This window comes from Littorina saxatilis, linkage group LG12, assembly GCF_037325665.1.
Source record: "Littorina saxatilis isolate snail1 linkage group LG12, US_GU_Lsax_2.0, whole genome shotgun sequence".
In the NCBI taxonomy this organism is placed as follows: Eukaryota; Metazoa; Mollusca; class Gastropoda; order Littorinimorpha; family Littorinidae; genus Littorina; species Littorina saxatilis.
Genome location: NC_090256.1, coordinates 12135660 through 12142433, shown reverse-complemented (window position 1 = coordinate 12142433; position 6774 = coordinate 12135660). Strand labels below are relative to the sequence as shown.

General features: G+C 38.3%; 1 protein-coding gene across 1 annotated transcript in view; it reads left to right on the top strand.

The window, feature by feature from the left end:
- LOC138981258 (uncharacterized) overlaps nucleotides 1-2891 on the top strand; it is a 5205-nt gene extending 2314 nt beyond the window's left edge. Inside the window, exon 3 of the mRNA XM_070354101.1 lies at nucleotides 1-2891. This exon is cut by the window's left edge and continues 809 nt beyond it. The gene's annotated coding sequence lies outside the window, so the exon portion shown is untranslated.
- Nucleotides 2892-6774: the final 3883 nt, after the last annotated feature.

Here is a 6774-nt window from a genome sequence, read left to right as displayed (position 1 = left end):
TATCAATTATCGCGCGCTCTGGGCGGTTTAAAAAAATATAAAAATATTTTTTTCTGGTATTACCTAAAACCACAGCAATGCGGCCGCAGTGCCCTAGAAAAGACGTAAGCCTGCCTCCAATAAGGATGGACCCAAAAAGCAACAGCTAACTAACTAACTAACTCCAATAAGGAAGATTTAGTGTTCAAATACCTGCTGCGCCTGGTGGGTTAAGGGTGGATGTTTTTCTGATCTGGGCTACCAGGTCTGCTCGGGCCTTATCTCCCTTCATGTGGACACGCAAGCACAAGACCATGTACGCACGAACAGATCCTGCTATCCATGTCATATTCTGTGGGTTATAGAAACATGAAAATACCCAGCAGGAAAACTGGCCAAATAGTCGACAAGACGATTGCGGCCGCTAAACGGATGAACATTACAGATACCACAGATTCTCTGTGGAAGTAATTGACTGCAAAAGATCAACTTCCTGTTGCGTAGTTGCAGATCAACCAGCGGAAGAAGACAATATGCTGCAATAATAAAAACCCACAGGGAGAGAGGCACGAGGCCTTTAACGACCATGGTGTACAGAAGGAAGTATAACTTTAAATTTGAATTTTGTCTTTGTCTGTACTTTTTATATTTAGTCAAGTTTTGACTAAATATTTTAACATCGAGGGGGAATCGAAACGAGGGTCGTGGTGTATGTGCGTGTGTGTGTCTGTGTGTGTGTGTAGAGCGATTCAGACTAAACTACTGGACCGATCTTTATGAAATTTGACATGAGAGTTCCTGGGTATGAAATCCCCGAACGTTTTTTTCATTTTTTTGATAAATGTCTTTGATGACGTCATATCCGGCTTTTCGTGAAAGTTGAGGCGGCACTGTCACGCCCTCATTTTTCAACCAAATTGGTTGAAATTTTGGTCAAGTAATCTTCGACGAAGCCCGGACTTCGGTATTGCATTTCAGCTTGGTGGCTTAAAAATTAATTAATGACTTTGGTCATTAAAAATCTGAAAATTGTAAAAAAAAATAAAAATTTATAAAACGATCCAAATTTACGTTTATCTTATTCTCCATCATTTGCTGATTCCAAAAACATATAAATATGTTATATTCGGATTAAAACCAAGCTCTGAAAATTAAATATATAAAAATTATTATCAAAATTAAATTGTCCAAATCAATTTAAAAACACTTTCATCTTATTCCTTGTCGGTTCCTGATTCCAAAAACATATAGATATAATATGTTTGGATTAAAAACACGCTCAGAAAGTTAAAACAAAGAGAGGTACAGAAAAGCGTGCTATCCTTCTTAGCGCAACTACTACCCCGCTCTTCTTGTCAATTTCACTGCCTTTGCCATGAGCGGTGGACTGACGATGCTACGAGTATACGTCTTGCTGAAAAATTACATTGCGTTCAGTTTCATTCTGTGAGTTCGACAGCTACTTGACTAAATATTGTATTTTCGCCTTACGTGAGGGGGAATCGAAACGAGGGTCGTGGTGTATGTGCGTGTGTGTGTGCGTGTGTGTGTCTGTGTGTCTGTGTGTGTGTGTAGAGCGATTCAGACTAAACTACTGGACCGATCTTTATGAAATTTGACATGAGAGTTCCTGGGTATGAAATCCCCATACGTTTTTTTCATTTTTTTGATAAATATCTTTGATGACGTCATATCCGGCTTTTCGTGAAAGTTGAGGCGGCACTGTCACGCCCTCATTTTTCAACCAAATTGGTTGAAATTTTGGTCAAGTAATCTTCGACAAAGCCCGGACTTCGGTATTGCATTTCAGCTTGGTGGCTTAAAAATTAATTAATGACTTTGGTCATTAAAAATCTGAAAATTGTAAAAAAAAAAATAAATTATAAAACGATCCAAATTTACGTTTATCTTATTCTCCATCATTTGCTGATTCCAAAAACATATAAATATGTTATATTCGGATTAAAAACAAGCTCTGAAAATTAAATATATAAAAATTATTATCAAAATCAAATTGTCGAAATCAATTTAAAAACACTTTCATCTTATTCCTTGTCGGTTCCTGATTCCAAAAACATATAGATATGATATGTTTGGATTAAAAACACGCTCAGAAAGTTAAAACAAAGAGAGGTACAGAAAAGCGTGCTATCCTTCTTAGCGCAACTACTACCCCGCTCTTCTTGTCAATTTCACTGCCTTTGCCATGAGCGCTGGACTGACGATGCTACGAGTATACGGTCTTGCTGAAAAATGGCATTGCGTTCAGTTTCATTCTGTGAGTTCGACAGCTACTTGACTAAATATTGTATTTTCGCCTGACGCGACTTGTTATTATTTTTGTATCATGATGTTGTCCTATTTGCTTGGTTATTTTGTGCGTGATGAGCCTAATGACACATTTCTGTTTTTATAAACCACACTTACTTTATACATTTGTATTTTTGGCATTTTATTGTAAGACATTTCCAAAGAGTGGCTATTTGTTGCGAGGATGTCGAACTTGTTATACAGTACTTTTTTTGTATTTCAGTAGCAGTCACAAAACAGTTTTCCATGCATAGCCTATATGTTGTGAGAACAAAAACAAATTTTATGTTTAATTATTGACAATACAAAACAATTTGTTCACGGATCTTCGACCCAGCGGTCGTTTAAAGTGGACATACAGACACACAATTATTATACAAAAATAAAGTTATCTGACAAATTGTCCAGCAAACATTTAAGTATTACAATATATATGCATGGATAACTGTTTTGTTGATTCATTCGCTTGCGGCTTCGTGGCAGGCGGAAGAAAAAATCAGCCAGATAAGTTTTCGTTATTGTTTGTCTGTGCACTTAAAAGACCGTTGGGTCGATATATTTGTGAATGTATTGTTTTGTCAATAACAAACGTTCCAACAACCTACCTTTCTTGTTTTTTGTTCTGTGACTGCTTCTGAAATACATGTATCAACAAACAAAGCATAAAAACAGTAGACATCATCACAACAACTAGCCACCCTTTTTACATTGGATGCAATACAATAAAATATAAATAAAATATTATCTGAGTGAGGTTTACAGTTGTTCACAACATTGTTTTGTCTTTCCTGTCGATGTGTGTGTGTGAAAACGAGTTTTACTTTATTTTCTGTTTTACTTTATTTCCTTTTTCAAGTTTATTATCTGTTTATTCTCGTGCCGCTTGTAAAACCGCTGGGTAAAAGATCCGTGAACGTAACGTTTTATTTTGTAAAAAATTAAACGTTTAAATAATATACCTTTCTTGTTTTTTTATTCTGAATTTTGGAACATTCGCAGTCTATTTGCTTTTGGATTTTTATTTAAGTTTAATGTTTACAGTTCCCGTCGATTTCTGTTTAAAAAAATAGGTCACGAAGTTCCAGACAATTCAGTTCTTTTGTCACGGCCCGGTAGAAGTTGGACAGCAGGTAAACAATTAGAGACTGTTAGACTTTTAACGTGCCAATTTCAGCAAAAGCAAAACACACAACACACACGCACACAGACACACACACAAACACTCACACACACGCACGCACGCACGCGCGCGCGCAAACACACACACACACACACACACACACACACACACACAGAAGAGACGAAGTAAAATGCTTATTATGCGTTTTTGCACGAGTGTGTTTTCAACATGAATTAGTAAACTAGGACAAGCTAATAAGAGACCACTGAATAAAACTAAAGAAGAAGAAGAAGACAGCATTATCAAGAAGTGATTGAACACAGGTATTTCAGCTCAAAATTCGTAGCCTATATTCCTTTCTTTTCAATTTTGCTCATATTTTTAGGTGGTGATTTTTGTGCAAAGATCGGATACCCAATTCTCAAATTACATACACTATACTAGGATTTTATTTTCTTAAAAAATTACAGAGTTAATTGTGAATAAGCAACAACAAAAACGTGTTAAATGTGCGATGGCATGCGCGTACAGAACAAAATGCCATACATTTATTGGGAGAGAAAAAAAAGGCACAGTGGTGGATTGGCCATGACTTGTGCAGTGACAACAGTAACATTAAATTTAGAAGTAATTGCGAAAAGGTTACCCAAAAAAAGCGTTCAGTGCTAGCATGCACAGAACAACAAAAAGTGATAAAACATCATACCTAAGAAAAGCAGTGTTAAATGTGCAATGAACTGTCCACACAAAACATTTACACGTACAGGAGCAAACATGGGACGCTTTCTGAGATTTCGGTCAATGTAGATTATTTTCTTTTTGCCGGGCTCGGCGCTTGAATACACTTTCTTTCTTTGTTTTCTTGCTTAGCTGCTCGCCATTAGTAATGCAAGAATCTACAGCTTGGTGAAGGCAGACAGTTACGAAGGAAAGGCTAAATGCGGCAAAATGAAAAAGTGGCTACATTGACAGAAATCTCAGAAAATATGACACATGGGAGTGAAACAAACACATAAACACAGCATTAAATGAGCAAATAGTGTGCACAGTTCAAAAACGTTTTTACACATCAGCAAATAGGAATGAAAAAGTAACCCAGTGGTCAATATACAGTGGTTTCTAGGAACAATAACATTAAAAAAAAACAAAAAAAAACAATCATATAATTGGGAAAGAATAAAACAGCGTTAAATTGTGCCTTTTTCTGAGATTTCAGTCAATGTGGCAAAATCATTTTGTCACGCTTCAACCAAGATGATGAATGCTAGTTAACCCTTAGGCTGGTTGTTGCGACATGTGTCGCGCTACTTTACCTATACTTTTATCTGGTTGTCACGACACGTCGCGCTACTGGCTCAGTTTGTTTCGTCGGTTCCGATTACCTCCCATGGATGCGAAAACCTATATGACCGTTTATCTTTATTTTTCTCTCTGTTAATTCACCAGTGGCTATGTAACATGTGTTACAGAATTGCACCAGTGTAAGGGTTGTGTAAACAAAATATATAACACCAATCATATAATTGGGAAAGAAATCTTCTCGGCCCACAATGAAACGTTTGTACGATTGACTGGACGTGAACAAATTAGCGGCTACATTGACATAAGTGAAGGACATAAACGTGCAAAAAAAGTGTGCCCAGAGAACAATATTTGTACACATCACCATATATGTCTTGAGACAGGGAAAAAAAGCGTTAAATGGAACAAAATTTGTACACTTCAGCAAACATAGGAGTGAAAAATCTATATTATATTACGGAACTGCTTTTTCACACTGATGACGTATCTCCGAGCAAACCCGGCCGATTTGTGCCCTGTCCGTGGGTTGGTAGGGTAACGGATCACGCTAAACACGATGCGCTAGGTTAGATTAGCGAATTCGAAAGCGAAATGGCTTTTTCGGGCCTTCCTGCATGACATTTTGTAACAGACGAACCTAGCCGAAAGCGAATGGGCTCCTCTTCCATTGGCTATCCGGCAGGGGAGGTCATTTTTGAAGAACACTATCATAGGTGCACATCAGTACACCCTTACTTGCAAAAAGTGGCCTTTATAGACATATTTGAAGAGGTATTTGACACTTTTGACCGTTGTACAGGCTTCGAGGTTGATATGGACATTGTACTTCTTTGTCAGGTATGGGTTGTAAGGAACAACCTATCTGTTGTCAACTTCAGGTTAGGCCTGAAGAAATAAATTTGCTTTTGTTTAATATTTCTCTTGGGCTGCAAGCCAGCGCAATATAATTAAAACATTTCATTTGCCAAATCAGCGCTACCAAAACTGATAAATAGGACTACTAAGCATGGAGTATTCATTGCAGGGGCTTTTTTGTGTTTGTCATGCTGTGTGCCACACGTGTTGCCGCTGTCGCCGTGTGTAGAGTTTAAGATGATGTGATTCCTACTCTTATAAAGTCGATCTCGCAGGTTACACCCCCGCAAAAATGTACATGATTGCCCACATGGTCTTTGTTGATGTTCTTTGTCTCGTGACTTTATCGATATGTCGCAAAATGATTCCACAAAATTGAAAACAGGGATCAGATTTTACCCGCAACTACTGACTCTTAAAAGGTTGTGAAAAAACGGGTTGAATGTGAATGTTCATTCCTGAGACAATGCTTGGAGAGCTTCTTCCGATGTGACTGTGTCATCTGAAGTGGATTGGGTTGCGTTTTGTGTTGCATCTTGTGTTGCATCAAACATGTCTGTGGATTGTGTTGAATTTTGGGTTGCGTCAATCATGTCGTCATCCATGATTTGACTGAGCGTCAGGTCGTCAACGTTGTCGAGGTGGTTTGATGTGTTTGTAGGAGTGCTTGTTGCTGCAGGGTTGTTTGGTGCAGCGGTGGGTGTAGATGAACGTAGTGCAAATGAAGATGAGCTGGCCGTTGCTGCAGGGTTGTTTGCTGCAGCGGTGGGTGTAGATGAACGTAGTGCGGATGAAGATGAGGTGGCCGACTGGAGGCGTTGATTTTCACGCCTAAGATTGGTTAGTTGTGTGAAGTCTTTGCTCGCTTTCTTTTTTGCATCTGACAATTGGTTGATGATGGTTTGGAAAGATTGCTTTTGTTTTTGTCGAAGTCGGGGTACTGCTTCACAGGCCAAGTTGTGGTCACCGTCTTGGAGGGTCACCTGCACAAATGCGAGAAGTGAGGTCACAGTGAGTTGGTAGTTGGGACACCATATCTGAAGAAAATGAAAAAAAAAATTATAGCTTGTACACAGAAGTATACAACACTGAAAAATAAGTAGTGTTTGCAGGAATGACGTTTGCATGATTACATCTACATAACAAAATTTTCTCTTTGTACGTTTGCTCATTGGTGTAAAAATCCAGCCGCCCCCCCCCCCCCAAAA